The sequence below is a fragment of the Kogia breviceps genome, chromosome 19 (genome assembly GCF_026419965.1).
Source record: "Kogia breviceps isolate mKogBre1 chromosome 19, mKogBre1 haplotype 1, whole genome shotgun sequence".
Lineage (NCBI taxonomy): Eukaryota > Metazoa > Chordata > Mammalia > Artiodactyla > Physeteridae > Kogia > Kogia breviceps.
In genome coordinates, this window is record NC_081328.1 from 56,223,178 (window position 1) to 56,240,926 (window position 17,749).

General features: G+C 48.8%; 1 long non-coding RNA gene across 2 annotated transcripts; it reads left to right on the forward strand.

Moving 5' to 3' along the window:
- Positions 1-8,854: 8,854 nt before the first annotated feature.
- Positions 8,855-16,407, forward strand: LOC136793205 (uncharacterized). 2 transcript variants are annotated; one of them, XR_010838182.1, is made up of 3 exons: positions 8,855-8,928; positions 9,677-9,898; positions 15,175-16,407. It is a non-coding gene; the product is annotated as an uncharacterized lncRNA (long non-coding RNA). The 2 variants fall into 2 exon arrangements; XR_010838181.1 differs by lacking the exon at positions 15,175-16,407 and adding an exon at positions 12,755-12,803.
- Positions 16,408-17,749: the final 1,342 nt, after the last annotated feature.

Consider the following 17,749-nt stretch of genomic DNA (forward strand, 5'->3'; position numbering starts at 1 on the left):
AGACTGCAGAACGGGGTAAAGAAATGCAAAGTATATGGCAGGTGAAGGATTTTTAAATGACTTGAAGGCGATGGACATCATGACATGAAAACGAGCGAAGAACAGGTACTTTGAATGATCCATTAACATGAAAGGGTTCAACTTTACTCAAAATAAAATGAAAACCATTCCAATACTTTTTTCTTATCGATCAAGTGACAAAAACTGTTAACAGTTGACCCTTGAACAACAGGGGTTTGAACTGCACAGATCCACCTATGCACAGGTTTTTTTCCCCATATACATACAGCAGTGCTACAAGATTCTTGGTTGGTTGAATCCATGGATGTGAAGCTGAGGATACAGAGGGTTGACTGAAAAGTTATATGCAGATTTTCCGATTGCAAGGGCTCCTAATGCCCCCCGTGTTGTTCAAGGGTCAACTGTATTTTGAAAGAATTGCAAGCTTGGGGCTTCCCTGGTGGTGCAGTGGTTAAGAATCCGCCTGCCAATGCAGGGGACACGGGTTTGTGTCCCGGTCCGGGAAGATCCCACATGCTCCGCAACAGGAGAGGCCACAACAGTGAGAGGCCCGCGTACCGCAAAAGAAAAAAAAAAAGCAAGTTTACAGAAAAGTGGCAAGAATAGTATAAAGAATCCCTATGTAATCTTCAGCCAGTTTCTGCAATTAACATTTTACTTCATTTACTTTCACTGTCTCTCTCTCTCCCTCTCTGTCTCTCTGTTTCCTGTCTGTCTCTGTCTCTCTATATATAATATAATAATATATTTCCCACTGAACCATTTGAGAGTAAGTTGCAGACATGATGTCCATTTACACCTAAATACTTCAGTATATATTTTCTAGAACCAAGTAAATTCTCATAAATAACCACAGGACAATTAAAACATACCAGTATGGACTCATTTTAATTGTACCCCTTCACCCTCTCCCCAATCCACCTTCCCTACCATCTCTGAATTTTACTCACCCTGACATTCCACTAGAGAGCTATGTGCATTAATAATTAACTATAGTTCTTTTTCCTACTTCTTTGATTTTATTTAAAAATTACTAAATCTATGGAAATATTTCAAGTGCGTGTCTTTAAACGCCAAGTAGTACGAAAAGGATTGTAATGAGAAGTAGTAGCCCCCACCCCGTTGGCCAGCTTCCAAGAGGCTCCTGATCTCAGCTCCTCAGCTGTTTTCCCTGGCATTTATCTCCATATGTGTAAATGGCGTGTGTGTAATGAGATCTCTTGATCTGTTGATGTGAGGGAGCATCTCCTGACTTATTGCCGTGATAGATGGGGACTTAACTTCTTTGTTCTCCCTCACACTCCCCGCCTCCCATTCCTCTTGATGTGGGCACATCACAAATTTTGATTGAATCTATAGTCAGTGCTCACGTGATGATGATTATGCAAACAGTGTTCACTGCAAAGTCAAGTAGTGTACTATGACCCTGCTTTGCTTCCTGTAGAACTCTATTTTTGCCTGGAGTTCATAATCATTTCATTTCTATTATTTGGTTTACTTTCTTTTTTAAATTATAAAAGATTAATTTGCCTAGTTTCATAGGATCTAATTCTTTTTTTAAAAGACGTCATCATCTCTGTTATACATTCGCCAATAACATTTTCTACATAGCACATTAGTTGCTTTTTTTCTTTTTTCCTGGGAATCTTTATTCTGGAGCTCTCCACCCCCCTGTTTCAGTCTGAACTGGTCCCCTTGAGGACTGCTACATAGGTATCATCACCCTGGCACTACACTCTGCTCCGTTGGATCCCCTGTTTCTTACATTCTTAAGCTCCTTGTCCTCCTCTTTCTCTACTCACTCCTTTGATTGCTGTAGCACATCTCCCAGAACCTTTGGGAATAAGGACGCATAGAGGTAAATATTTGGAAATCTTGCATATCTGAAAATGTTTTTTTTCTACCCTCATCCTTGACTGAGAGTTTCCCTGGATTGGTGTGGAATTTTAGGTTGAAAATCATTTTCTCTCAGAATTGTGAAAATTCTGTTCCATTTTCTTCTCACTTCCAGTAATGCCACTTTGATTCCTAATCCTTGGTATGTTACCTGCTTTTTTTAAGGAAGATCTTACGATTTTCTCTTTATCCTTAGAGTGCTGAAGAACTCTTAGTTTGTACAGTTTTTAAAGATGTGTCCTGGCCTGAGACATTTTCCCCCATTCATTTTGTTGCTCCCTCATTGGGCCCTTCAATTTTTTTTTTTTTTTTTTTTTGCCACAGCGGACAGCATGCAGAACTTCCCCAACCAGGGATTGAACCTGTGCCCCCATTGGAAGCGCGAGAGTCTTAACCCTTGGACCACCAGGGAAGTCCCAGGCGCTTCAATCTTGAGATACTTACCCTTACATTCTGAGAGATTTTCTTTTCTTTTCTTTTTTTTTTTTTTTTTTTTTTGCGGTACGCGGGCCTCTCACTGTTGTGGCCTCTCCCGTTGCAGAGCACAGGCTCCGGATGCGTAGGCTCAGCGGCCACGGCTCACGGGCCTAGCCGCTCGGCGGCATGTGGGATCTTCCCGGACCGGGGCACGAACCCGCGTCCCCCGCATCGGCAGGCGGACTCTCAACCACTGCGCCACCAGGGAAGCCCCAGAGAGATTTTCTTGTGTTACTTTTTTAAAAAAATTTATTTTATTGAAGTACAGTTGATTTACAATGTATTTCTGCTGTACAGCAAAGTGTTTCACATATAAATGTATATATATGTATATTCTTTTATACATTTATTTACTTATATTTGGCTGCGTTGGGTCTTTGTTGCTGTGTGCGGGCTTTCTCTAGTTGCGGCGAGCAGGGGCTACTCTTCGTTGCGATGCGTGGGCTTCTCATTATGGTGGCTTCTCTTGTTGCAGAGCATGGGCTCTAGGCACGTGGGCTTCAGTAGTTGTGGCACACGGGCTCAGTAGTTGTGGCTCGCGGGCTCTAGAGTCCTCATGTCTAGTGGTGCACGGGCTTAGTTGCTCCGCGGCATGTGGGATCTTCCTGGACCAGGGCTCAAACCCGTGTCCCCTGCATTGGCAGGCGGATTCTTAAGCACTGCACCACCAGGGAAGCCCCCTGTGTTTGCTTTGAAACAGTTCATCTATTTCTCCTTTCACCCCATCATCACATCATAATTACTTGCTTTCCAGTCTGACTTCTAGAATAGACTGTAAGCTCCTAGAAGGCAGAGATTGCTGTGTCTGCCTCATCCATCTCTGTATGGCCATATAAGTGCTCCAAAAAAAATCTGTACAATTTAACTGAATTTCTTAAATGTCAACTATGTCACCTATGTGCTAGATTCTTCTGGTGATAAGAAAAATGATCCACTTATGGAATTGATTTTAAGAGGAGAAAACATAGGTGCATAAATAATAAACCAAGGTACACAGTAATAACAACCACTCAAGAGGACTTGATAAAGTGCTACGGGGCCTTCAGAGAAAGGCCATTACTTCCGTCTAGATGGAATCAGGGATGCTTTTGTGGAAGAGAAGGTACTTGGGCTGGGCCTTCAAAGACGACTGGTATCTGAACACGAGGAGCAGGGCGGCTGCTTGCTGCATGGACTGAGCAGCGTAGACAGGAGAGGGCCTCCTCCTGTCAGGCACTAGAAGTAAAGAGGAGAAACAGCTCCCTTACCACCCCCACCCCAGAAGTTCACTGCCCAGCAGGGGGAACAAAATGTGCGAGGTTGTGATACAAGACGAGCGTGTCGAAGACGTTCTAGGCAGAGGCTACAGCACGTGCAAAGGCACTGAGACCTTGAACTCACGGGGTGCGGGGGGAGCGGGTGGCAGCAGGAACTGTCTCTGAGAGACAGAGACAGAGAGAGAGATACAGCAGATGGCAAAATGTGAATTGTTCATTGTGCTATTAGTTTAAATTTTGTGTATGTTTGGAAATTTTTCATAGTAGAAGTTAGGGAAAAAATAAAGAGATCACAGTCTCATGGGGGTGGTGTTAAACCTCCTCAAAGCTGAGGCTTGAGTAGGATCTGTACCAGGAGGCGTTCAGGGCTGAGTTAGGCCAACTCCATGACGTCAAGACGCTCTCATCTCGGCCACGGTCCCCACGTGGCCCGGTTACCAGGCAGCCCCGAGGGGCTGTGCTTTGCCTGCCAGCCTTTGTGTGATTCGTTTATTTAATGGCCTCTTTGCTCAATAACACAAGAGGTCCAAACTGCCAGTGCCAGCCCAGGACATACTCGGTACATTTTCACCCAAACTTTCAACTCTAAATTATGACTTTTCCAGAGAATTCCTGTGCTTTTTCCTTCTATTGTGTAAGATTCTTTAAGGACTGACGAGAGGTTGCTTCTGTGCTTGATAAACGAGAACATGGGCTTTGAAGTAAGATGAACTTGGATTCAAATCCAGGCTTCCGTGCTTCCTAAGCTATGTGACCTCAGGCAGGTGCCTTGGCCTTTCTGGGCGCTAGGAGCCTCATCTGGAACACCTGTGCAGTACGTCTGTGATTATACCTTCAATGCAGAGACTGCTACAGGGCCAGGCACCAGGTGGGAGTTGAGGGGAGCTATTACTATTTTTAATCTTTTTTATTTCGTCTTTTTAACGTTGTGCTTTTCACTCGCTTGGCTTTCTTTGTCTTCCTTCTTGCCCTCCTTTTTGCTTCCTTTGTTTTTCACCTTGACAGTTCCCCCCCCCCCCCGAAGAAAACAGAAACCAATGTGTAAAATTCTCAGCCTGTGATGCCGTTTTTTGTCACCGAAAGGTGACACCTGAGCTCAAGGTTCCCTGAGAGAGGAGTCCTGTCGATCCTGGCGGGTGTGGGGGAGGAGGGTGCCGTTCGTGGAGTTCAGCCTTATATGAATGGGACCCATGAGCACAGTACACGCGCACCCCGATCTTGCGATCGGCTGAGCACACAGGTATAAACCCGTACTACATCGGTGACCAACGACCCATAGAGTTCAGCTCTATTTTTCCCCATGGGCAAGCACAAAATAGGTATTTTTTCAAGTTAGCATTGTGTTCAGGCAGATACTAAACATTCCTCCACAGGGGAAGGGTTTAACATTCATTTTCAATTCAGACAAGAGTGTATAGAAAAATCGGGGTCCCAGGTGGCCCCATCTCATTGTGGTCCCTAGAGAGGGAAAAAAGAGGAACACAGCGTGGTCTCTGCCTGCAGCCGGTTCCGTTGAGCGCCCTTCTGGGACCTGTCTCGGTAGAGAGGACGCCCTTGCAAATCTGACTTGCCCAGGTGGGTTCGCGAGGGTGACAGGCAGCAAAACTAATTCCGGAAGGCACTTTATAAGACCATCCCCTCCAAGGGGGAGGAGGGGGGAGGAGGGACAGACTGGGAGTTTGGGATTAGCGGATGCAAACTATTATCTAGAGGACGGATAAACAACAAGGTCTCACTGTAGAGCCCAGGGAACTATATTCAATATCCTGTGACCAACCATCATGGAAAGAAAATATGAAAAAATATATAATATATATGTATAACTGAATCGCTTTGCTGCACGGCAGAAATTAACACAACATTGTAAATCAACTGAACTTCAATAAAATTAATTTAAAAAGAAAGAATATCACCTCAAAGAGGAACAAAAGATGTAGACATCTGGGAATGGCCTGGCAGTCTGGCGGTTAGGACTCCATGCTTTCACCGCTGAGGGCCTGGGTTCAGTCCCTGGTCAGGGAACTCCCGCGAGCTACGTGGCACGGCCAAAAAAAGAAAAGAGACGTACACATCTGAATGCAAACATGCAAAACAAAAACTGGGGCGCATACTGCTAATTGTGTCCGTTTGCCTCTGTTTTGTGCCCTGTGAGCTACCCGGGAGGCTCAGGTCCACCCAGAAGAACGGAGAGTCGCTGAGGCTGCCTTAGGGGTGGGGAGTGAGGGTATGCACGCCTCTTCCGGGAAAGTTTCCAGGACGCAGCGTAGCTCTGGAGATTGGTTGCTCTGTCTCCTCTGTCTGTCTGTCTCTCTTGTCAATCCTCTCCACATTCTCCAGTTCACTCCAGGGAGCTGCTCTGGTTAATCCAGTTGCTCGCCCAGTGGGAGGACACCCTGATGGGCCGTCAGTCAGCCAGTGGACGGGCCCATTTCGGCAGGTGCCCCCCACCCCGTGCAATCGGTCGCCCGGGAAGTGGCCAGTCCCACTTCCTTTGCACCTTCTGGTGGGCAGCAAGCATCACACCTCACGTGCCCAGAACACGTGTGTCAGGAGAGCGTGTTGGACTTCAGATCTTTGTTCTGCAGCATGGTCTTGGGTCTGCCTTAGATAGCGAGGGTCATGTAACCGAGCCAGCATTTCTTTTCACATTTCAGCTGCTTCATTTGCTCCCAAAATAGATCCGGGGTGCTGGGTGGGAACATTCTGAATTAGCTTCTGATTCTGGCTCTAACTTCAGGGACCAGCTTTAAGGGGTGAACAAGCCACCGCCTCTTAGGGTCCCAGTTTGTTGCCCTGTGATCACATGTCTCAGGACATAGATGCTCAAAGCCCCATTACGGGACTAACAAGCTCTAAGTGCGGTTGTGGTATGTAGCAGCTTCGTAACTTAGGGCACTGAAAGAAGAAGGTACCACTTGCATCACCAGGACCTGCAAGCTTGCACGGGGGGCGTGTTTAGGAGCATGTGTTCAGCTGGGACAGAGGCTCTGGCACAGTGGTTAAGAGGATCACCCCGGCGGTCACCCACCTCTGCACAGCTGTCACTCGCCAGCTCTGCGACCTCTGGAGGGTTGTCCGACCTCTGTGCCTCACCTTCCTCCTTTGGGGAGTGGGGATTCTAACAGTTCCTGCCTCACAGGCTCTTCAGAGGGGTGAGAGATAACATACCCAAGGCACTTAACCTGGGACCCAGGTGAGGGACCTGGCGGTGAGTTAAGAGTCCGTGATTGAAGGGACGCCCGGTGTATTCATTTCCTGTGGCTGCTGGTAGAAATTACCGCGAAGTCTTGGCGGCTTAAAGCAACAGAAGTCTTTCGTCTCAGAGTCCTGGAGGCTGGGTGTCTGAAAACACTGTCTCTCGGCTGCACCCCCTCTGGCAGCTGCAGGGGTGAATCTGCTCCTTGCCTCTTCCAGCTCCTGGGGGCAGCCGTCGTTCCTCGGCTGTGGCTGGCATCCCTCAGTCTTCAAGGCATCTTCAAATCTCTCTCTGCTCCGTCTTCACACCACCGTCTCCTCTGGGTGTCAAATCTCCCTCCACCTCCCTGTTATAAGAACACACGTGGGGCTTCCCTGGTGGCGCAGTGGTTGCGAGTCCGCCTGCCGATGCAGGGGATGCGGGTTCGAGCCCTGGTCCGGGAAGATCCCACGTGCCGCGGAGCAACTAAGCCCGTGCGCCACAACTGCTGAGCCCGCGTGTCACAACTACTGAAGCCCACGCACCTAGCACCCGTGCTCCGCAACAAGGGAAGCCACAGCAATGAGAAGCCCGCGCACCGCAACGAAGAGTAGCCCCCGCTCGCCGCAAAGACCCAGCACAGCCAAAAAAAAAAAAAAAAACAGAGAACACACATGAGGGCATTCGGGAGCCACCCGATAATCCAGCATAATATCCCATCTCAAGGCCTTTACTTAATCACATCTGCAAAGACCTCTCTTCCATGTAAGGTAACATTCACAGTTTGGGGGGATTAGGACTTGGCTGTCTTTTGGGGGCCATGGAGAGAACGTTCTCGTTGGCTGCGATTATTTTGCCTCCACTGCCCATTTGAAGATGTGCCCTTGTCCCCTTTAACCTTCCCTAACGGCAAACATGTCATCTTTCCCCCCAGCCCAGCTCTCCCTCTGACTTCTGCTCTCTGCTGACAGCCGCCTGGCGACGTGATGCCCAGGCTGGACCGCAGCCTGTGGCCTGGGAGACGCCCTCCTACCACAGCTGCACATCCTGGTCAGGTTCCTCCTGAGGACACTCCCCCATCCTTCCTCTGGGGCTCTATCCAGCAGACACCTCTTGAGCATCTCTCGTGTGCTAGCTGCTGGGCGGTCAGCGACGGGCCAGACCCAGGCCCAGCCTTCCAGTGCAGTCTGGCCCCTATGCCACCTTGGCCTGGCCTCCTCGTTTTTCACCTGTCCTCCTGTCCCAGGCAGCACGCTTCTGTTTCTGCACCTTCGGGGGTGTCCCTGGGTGCAGAGCACCCCCTGCCCCTTCCTGACCCCGTGGAAGTGTGGGCTGCCTTCAGAGCGCCCGGCCCGCCCCCGCCCGGGAAGCCCTGGCCCCCGGTCCAGGCCCTGAATATAGGCCCCACCCGGGTGGGTCCTCTCCTGCCGCTCTCCGTGCAGCTTCCTGTCCTGGGGTGACTGAAGGGGCCCCCAGGGCTGCCTCTGCCCCGGAATAGGGTGCATTCCCCCCTCCCTCCCCCCCCCCCCCGCCTCCTAGCTCTCATCGTTCTTGCTGCTTCCCAGGAGGTGAGGGCCCCCGACTTGGTCCCCACCAAACCTCCCCGGCACACAGCTCCCCGTGTCCTTGCGTCTCTGGGGGAGCACGGCGGGGGTTCAGCGAAGCCGGGGCGGGTCCCCCAGCCCAGGGACCCTCTCAGCAAAGAGCTGAGAACCCCCCCGGGGGCTGTCACCCCCTCCCAGCCCCGAGTCCAGGAACCCGGGTCCTCGGGGGACTCCTGTCTGCTCCTCAATAGGAAGTGCTCCTGCCTGCTGTTTAAACTGTACACATCCTCTCTGTTGACCCCGAGAAACCCGACCAGCTGGACGGCACAGATTCCTGACATATCTGGGGGGGGGGGATGGTGTACCTTTCCTGTGCGTGTGGGCTTTCATGACCCTGTGCTGTACCCAAAACGTCAGAGCTGAAAATAGCAGCGATGCTATTTGCTCACAAATCTGCGGGTCTAGAATTTAAACAAGGCCGCTGGGCGGCTGGTCTCTGTCTGGGTGGAACGACCGAGGTGTTGTCTCCGCTCCCGTGTCAGGTGACCCGGAAGTGGAGGTGGGTGGGGACGTGGGAGGGGTGGCGGGGTGGCCTGTAACAGGGGCAAACGTCCGGCTGGGTCCTCGGCTCTCCACGGAGCCCAGGGCCTCTCCCTCTCCACGTGGCCTCTCTGGCAGGATACAGGGAGCAGGCCGTGTGGTAGCTCAGGTCTCCCAGGAGAGCAAAAGCAGAATCCCCCGACAACATCTGCCTTCAGATGTTGGCCTAGAGCCGGTACGGAGTCACCCCTGTCCCGTTCTATTGCTTGAGGCAGCCCAGATTCAAGGATGGGTACCTTGCACATCAAGAGGCCATGAACACCAGGAGGTGTGGTCCACTGCAGGCCTGCAGTGTTCGCTGTCACAAGCACGCTACGTGCCTTCTCTTTCCAGGTGCGGCCTAGTTCTTCAGCGGATGGAGGGCTATTCTCCCCCTCGGTACACTTCCTGTGGGCTCGCTTCCTTCATTGACATTGTCTTATCTAGAAGGGACCGAGGGAACTGCAGGTGCCCTGGGGCCCTCCGAGCAGGCCCGTTATCCTTGCAACCCCTCCCTCACCAAGAGTTTTCTTTTGGGTCAGTTGGAGGAAAATGTACTGATTTGGGCCACACTCCCATTTTACAGATGAGAAAACTGAGTCTCACCAGGGTTTTTAGCTTACACACTTGCTAAATTAAAGGTCACATAAGAAATGAGCAAATTAGGTTTGAGAGCCCAGGACGCTCATTTTTTAATTGAAAAATTGGGAAATAAATTTACTTTTCAGAAATTCATTTCCTGGCCAGCTTCTCTGGACCGTATCTAATCGGTCAAGCAAGCGATATCCATGTGGTCTTCCACAGCCACCTTTGCTGAGACGTCACTTGGCCAGACCTGATTCTCTCTCATACCCTTCTCTGGACCCCGGGAATGAGTTCACCCACAGGAGCAACCTTTTGTGAAAGGAACTCCCTCTCAATGGGATGAAACTTGCTCCTCGAAGGACTAGGTAAGCCCCCACCTCCTCTCCCAAGAGGACATTTGGAAATACTTCCTTATTTGAAAAGTATACGCACAAAAAGCTGGGGGCGACTCTGGGTTCCTTCCTTGGCTTCTTTTCTGTTTGTGTGGTTCTTGAACCTCACCTCCTTTTTCCAGACTTACTTCCCCTTCTTTGTCTCTTGATGTCATCTACGTTCTGCCCCAAGAAGCCACCAAGCATGCATGATGCTCTCTCTCGACTTTGCGTGCATTTATTAAGTCACTCCTTCCACCCAGTGACGTTAAAGAGCATCCAGATGCCACCCCGACAAGGAGTCTTTCTCCATCTGACCCCATCGAGCCAATGCCATGTCCTCTCCTCTGAACTGGGAGGGCGTGGAGACCTCCGCAGGGCTCTCGTGCTCTGCTCTGGTTTTTGCGGTTAATTGCACTATGGTCTACTCCGCGAGCTCCCTGAGGGCAAAGATTGTGATCTACCAGCCTCTTCTTTCCTGGAGCCACCCAGCAAAGCTGTGCCTCGAATGGGGAGATTCTTGCTGTTTGTGTGGAAATGTGTCTTTGTGCATAAAGACTGACCGCGCTTACCTTTCCAGGACTGTGTATGTGTTACAGAAGCATCCCTGAGGTCACCCCCTCCAAGAATTTGAAAGCAGGGAAATAAGATTTTTATCTGTTTGTTTCATTTTTTATTATTTTCAATTTTTATTTTATATTGGGGTAGAGTTGATTGACAATGTTGTCTTCGTTTCAGGTGTGCAGCACAGTGAATCAGTTATACATAGACATGTATCCATTCTTTTTCCGCTTCTTTTTCCATACAGGTTATTACAAAATATTGAGCAGAGTTCTCTGTGCTATACAGTAGGTCCTTGTTGATTATCTATTTTATATATAGATAATAACAATCTATTATTATCTGCGTTATCTGTTAATCCCAAGCTTCTGATTTATCCCCCCACTTCCCCTTCCATAACCATGTGCTTGTTTTCTATGTCCGTGAGTCTGCTTCTGTTTTGTAAATAAGTTCATTTATATCTCTTTTTTAGATTCCACATATAAGTGATATCATGTAATATTTGTCTTTCTCTGTCTGACTTACTTCACGTAGTATGACAATCTCTAGGGCCATCCGTGTTGCCACAAATGCCATTATTTCATTCTTTTTCATGGCTGAGTAGTATTCCACTGTACATGTTACCATATCTTCTTTATTTTTCATGTGTCGATGGACATTTAGGTGGCTTCCATGTCTTGGCTATGGTAAATAGGGCTACAGTGAACACTGGGGTGCGTGTATCTTTTTGAATTATGGTTTTCTCCAGGTATATGCCCAGGAGTGGGATTGCCTACAGCCATACCACCCTGAATATGCCCAGCCCAAGCTCTTCTGATCTCAGAAGCTAAGCAGGGTCGGGCCTGGCTAGTACTTGGGTGGAGGGAAATAAGATCTCCCATGGACAGGGAGTTGCCAGATATATACACCAAAGAAAAAGACAGGATGCCCAGTTCATTCGAATTTCAGAGCAGCAACAAATAATCTTTTACTCTGAGTATGTCCCATCCAATATTTGGGACATACTCATACATGAAAAATTATTCGTTGTTGATCTGAAATTCAAATGTAACTGGGAACCCTGTCTCGTATCTGGCAACCCTAGCTGGAGAGTTAACGTATGAAACTAACACGTGCAGATTCGAGCAAAGTCAAGTCACCTTAAGAAGTCAGCGTGGGTCCTTCAGCAAGACGATGTAATTGGAGAATACAAGAAAAGCATATTGACAAAACCACTTTAAGCCTTCTCTTGTAACATAGCTTAGCAATGGGCCGGTCAGAAAGTGGAGGGTCAAAGAGACAAGCTTTGGTCACTGTCTCCAAGTTTGTCCAGAAGAATCAACTCTGAGGTCTGGGGCGGCTCTGATCCCTCATGTCTCTGGGTGGCAGGGGCCACTGGGGTCGTCCAATGGACTCCCCGGGTTTCCCAGGGAGAACTGTTAGGATTTGGCTTCTTGTGCCTCGTGGGGAGTGAATGTGCTGACCTGGGAGCTATGACCTCTGAGGGAGGCACCTGAACGACATTGGTTCTTTTTCCGCCCCATTCTCTCTGTGAACTTGACTCTGACTCTTGACTCCATTCTCCATATGCGCCGGGTCACCCCCGTGGGGCATCCAATGTGTCAGTAAGTCGTGTTTTACTTCAACTCGTGCCCTCTGTTTTCTGGGTCTCTGCTACAGCCAAGGGCAGCACCCGTTTCTTCAAGGTCCAAGGGCAGCACTGACGGAGTGCTTCCTCTGTGCTCCGTAATCATCACACTAACTCTATCCAGCTTCAGAGACAAAGAAATAGGTTTCGTAACCGCTCACAAGGGGCGCAGCTGGGACTTAACCCGTGGCTGCTTCCCACGGTTATTAACCATTATTAACATCCTGGCCAACATGTTTTTAGGACAATTTTTAAATGTTTTAATACAATTTTTAAAGGTCTTTCCATTTACACTTATTACAAAATATTGGCTCTACTCCCCGTGTTGTACGTACATCCTTGAGCCTGTCTTACACCCAACGGGCTGCACCTCTCACTCCCGCACCCTTATATTGCCCCTCCTCCCAGAGCCCACTGGAAACCACTCGTTGTTCTCTAGATCTGTGAGTCTGCTTCTCTTTTGGCAAACAACTTCTTGAAACACAGGTACACCCACGTTTTTACATAAACAAGCTCAAGTTATATATATGTGTGTGTGTGTGTGTGTATATATATATATATATATATATATATATATATATACACACACACACATTGTTTGAAACTTTACAAGAAAATTCAGCCAGATCTTGGGGAATGTCCTATGTCTGTGCTTCTAACAGCCAGGCCACAGAATCAAGAGCCTTCAGTGTGATCCAACACCATGACAATTCGGAAAACAAGCTCAAGAAGCCTCCAGAGAGGAAACGCAAACATTTAGGAAGGAGAGATACTCGCCCTCGAGAGAAAGTAACATCCTCATATGCCCTTTTGCACCGAGGCCCATCGACCAAAGCCTCATCCTTTCTGAGGTCCCTTCGTGGAGCCCCCTACTTTAAGTAGACTCTTCTCCCGTTTGTGTTTTACAAGTGGACTGAAGTTATTTGAGCTGCCATTTGAAGTAATTTACCCAGGTTACCAGGCCGGATCCTGAATCAACAGAGGTGCGTACGTAAAAGAAAGGACTCCAAACAGAAGCAAATACGAGAGAAGGACGTTCAGGAAAGTCAGAGGAGGGAGACCCTGGGACGTTATATTTACCACCTGGTGTTTCAGAAGGCTGTTACTTTCTGGACTGTAAATTCATCCTCCTGGGTGAAAACGATTACAAACCACTGCTGTCTTTTCCCGAGAATGTACATATCTGCAACCCATTCTTAGGAGAGACCTTGGCCTTGAGACTTAAACCACCTGGTGACTCATGTCAACAGGCTGTTCTGTCAGAGAGTTTCCGTAATTAGAACCTGTGACCGACACGTCTGACCACGAGGATGTATCACAAGGACCTGTCGTGAGCATGGGTTTTTTTAGCAAAACCTGACCTGTTGAAACGTCAGGGCTTGGCGTTTTGGCCTTTGGGGTTTTGTCAGGCTGTCTGTCCTTCCTGGAATCAGCTTCTTTGGATACTACCTTTTCTCTGCAACCCTATGGGCTAAGGTTCTTATTGTCCCATTTTATGGATAATGACACCGAGGTTCAGAGAGGTAGTGTATCTCATCTGAGACAGGCCATGGTGGGGAGGGGGGGATGTCTCACCTTGAGCCCAAGTCCACTGACCCAGATTCTAGGTTCCCTCTCCCGTGGTGCCCAGGCCTGAGCCTCCAGGATATTATGAACGAGGTCGGTTGAATCCCCGCCAGAGTCCCCGCCCGACACAACCAAGGTCACTGTCCAGCGCCTCATTCCCTCAGGGCCCCAAGTGCCTGTATGGTTGACTGGAGCCACTGCAGCCCAGAGAAGACAGTGACCCAGAAAAGCCAGGAGGAAGTTTCAGAAGGAGGGAGCGCTCCGTGGTTTCAGATGCCAGGGGCGATAGGCTGACAAACGCACCCGCTTTGTTGTGACTTTGTGCCTTCCTTGGGGACGTGCTGTTCCCTCACTCCGGACTGTCCTGCACTGGCCAGTCCTCCTCCTCCAAGACTCAGCCCGAAACACTGCCCACCCTCACAATGGAAGTATCGTTATTGTTTAAGATATAACACAGTGTCATGATTTTACAAAACAGCACCCACAATAACAAGTTTTTAAACTTGCTTTTAGGGATTTCCCTGGTGGCGCAGTGGTTGAGAGCCCGCCTGCCAACGCAGGCGACACGGGTTCGGGCCCCGGTCCGGGAAGATCCCACATGCCGCGGAGCAGCTAAGCCCGCACGCCACAACTACTGAGCCTGTGCTCTAGAGCCCGCGAGCCACAACTACTGAGCCCATGCGCCTAGAACCCGTGCTCCGCAAGGGGAAGCCACCACAATGAGAAGCCTGTGCACTGCAACAAAGACCCAACGTAGCCAAAAATAAATAAATTTATTTTTAAAAAAAACAACTTGCTTTTATATACGTGTAAGGTGGATATGTAAATTTCATACTTAACCTTTGTAATGTATATATTTTTGTACTCGCAGATTATATATATAAAAGGTGCCAATTTGTGTATAGAAATGTTAAATACCAAAATGGCGCCACATTGTGTATAGGTTTTCTTTCTCCTCTCATTTTCACTTTTGATTGATTGATTGATTGGCTGTGCCGCGTGGCTTGTGGGGTCTCAGTTTCCTGACCAGGGATTGAACCTGGGCCCATGGCAGTGGAAGCTCCAAGTCGTAACCACTGGACGGCCAGGGAATTCCCTCACTCACTTTATAGTGGACATATTTGATATCAGTAAGTATAGATTTACCTAATTTTTTTTTCTCAAAATGAATAGTTTTAAAAAACATAAAACTAGTAAATGTTCCTTGCAAAAAATATGTAAATGGTACAAAAAATATATATAAAGTAAACAGCCAGACAACCCTCCTTCTGGAGAGAACCATTATTAATATTTTGGCAAACATCCTTACACACACAGACACCTACGTTTTTATATGAATGGGCTCAAGTGATATATACTGTTTTGAAAACTTTTTTAAAAACTTCAGCCAGATCTTGGCAACATCCTTCTATGTGAATCACAGCATGAGATCAATCTTTTTAATGACTGCATTCTATTTTACTGGGAGATTGTAACTGCTTGACTGAAACACTAAAGATGAACATTCGCTTTTCAGGTTTTCCGGATTATAAACAATGCTGGGATGAACATCCTCAGAGGCAGAGAATTCTTTCTGGAAAAGGAAAGAAATGGATTGAAAAGCCAGTCTGTACCAGTTTGGAGGTCCCGGATGATTGCAATTATGCTGAAAAACGCCCAGCGTGAAAAAATCTGAAGGTTCAGCCAATGTTCACCCAGGTTATTTCTGGGAAGAACCAGCAGTGATTTTCTTCCTTTGTGTGCTCTCCTGTCCTTTCAAATGTTTCTATTCTAAGCACGTCTCACCACTGTCTTTCGTTTCGTGGACTCCAGTAGAAAGGTATTTTTACATGGCATAAGAAATGTGTGCTTTCTCACCACTCAGGCAGCACCCTGGCGATGCCCTCTTTCCTGTTTCCTCCGCACCAGCCTTTGCCCTCCGTCTGCACATCTGTCCTCTCCCTCAGAGGCTGTCAGTCCTCCCCTGTCCCTGAGTTAGCACCAGCTGCCCTCATGGGGGTTGGGGGGGCAGCTGTCCGACTTGGAGAGCGAGCTGGATTCATGGTTCCCCTCGGATGGCACCTCCGTGGGCACAGCCTGGTTTCCCCACGTCGGGAGCTCGGTGGAGAAGAAGCCTTGAGGGTCACACGGGGGCCAGGAGGCCTCCCCGCCTCGGGCACATCCTGCCCCAACACCCCAAGCACACACACCCCCCAAGTTTCTTCTACTTCCAGGCAGGTGACCCCGATGACCTGGCCAGGGGGAAGCTGGTTGCTTCTGGGAAGCAGCTGCCCTCGCCCGCAGAAGGTCTAAGAGGACTCAGAGGATGTCCTCAGTATTTCCACCGAGGTCACTGGTCGCGTGGGGTGCCGGACGTCTCCCGAGCGCTGAGACACTTCCTCTTTCATTTGTGTCTCATTCATCCCCTCCCCCACCACCTTCTTGGAGACTGAAAAAGGGGAACGTGAAAGAAAAACTGTAAATTTCAGACGCGGCTCCCGCACAGAGACCGTGTGACCGTCTTCAGCAGAGGCCCGGGCAGTGGGTGGGGTGGCCAGGGCGGGGGTGGGACACCCTCCAGGGGCCCCGAGGTCACCGGACCCGGCCTTTCTTCCCCCCTCCTGCTCACGTTCTTAGCTCCCACCCACGGAGTCCTAAATGCCACCCACAGGAGATCCTTGGGACCCCAATTCCTAGTTTTCAGGGAGTGACGTTCTTAAAAAGTAAAAACCAAAGTCTGCATTTGCTCATTGCACTGAGTTTACTATGTTCATTGCAAGATAGATCTAGATGTAGACACACATTTGTGCGTATATATATGCATGTGTGTGTGCGTGCACACACACACACACACACGCACACACACACACACACACAGATTGTGGCAGCTTTTTGGAAACCATCTGAGACTCAGAAAATAACTTGCCTGACAAGACATCAAAGAACTACAGAAAGAGGCCACAGCACCAAAGGCCGTGGTGACGGACTGCTTAGCAATTTGCAGTGTGATTGATGATAAGCATCTATTTGCTCCAGTAAAGTTGAACTGTAACGTTTTGTTTGTTCCGGGAAACAGTAACTGAAGTCACAAATCATAAATAATAAAAGTTAGAAAAATCCCCTTTTAACCTAATGGACTAAAAGATTTTCGTTTGCTGTTCATTTCTGCTAATGGCCTCTCTCCTGTGGCACTGCCGGAGCTGCCCCATTACAGGCAAATCAAGCCTTGGTTGCAAGTAGGACAGGGTCCAGAAGATCATTTATAAGCTGGGTGTTTGGGATGCAGGATGTGTCTCCCCTAGAAACTGTCTTCCCAGAGTGCCTGGGTCCTCAGCTTCCCTACACAGTCCAACCCCTGCTGTACCTGGGCTCTTGAGTGTTTGAGGGCAGGAGAGAGAAAACAAGTCAGCTCCTGCTCTCCCCACAGAGCCCTGGCTCTGAGCACAGTTTAAACACAGGTTAACTTTCTTTTCCATCTCTTCCCATCTCCTTTGAGGCATCCAGGTCCCAGTGTCCTAATCCCCTAGATCACAGCATCCTCCCCGGTTTGCCTTATCTGTCCTGGGCTGCTCTCCTTCTGGGGGGCTCTGAGACCTCCAACTCCCCACCTCTCCCCACCAATGCAGGGGACACAGGCTCGAGCTCTGGTCTGGGAAGATCCCACGTGCCACGGAGCAGCTAAGCCCGTGCGCCAAACTGCTGAAGCCCGCGCGCCTAGAGCCCGCGCTCCGCAACAAGAGAAGCCACCGCGATGAGAAGCCCGCGCACCGCAACGAAGAGTAGCCCCCGTTCTCCGCAACTGGAGAAAGCCCATGCGCAGCAACGAAGACCCAACGCGGCCAAAAATAAATAATTTTTTTAAAAAAATAAAAAATAAAAGTTATCATTGGGACTTAAGCTAATGACATGTTAATGAATCATATATAGGGAAAACTGACTAGACAAGAACCATTAAAATTATTTACAGTGGTTGTGATAGCCTAGTAAGATTGGGGAGATTTTTTTTTTCTTTTTACCAAAAGTTTTTTGTATTATATGGAGAAAGTTTATACCAAAAAAAGGTGTTAGGCAGAAGATACTCAGGAGCTGCTGGATTCTTATTCCTGCACTGA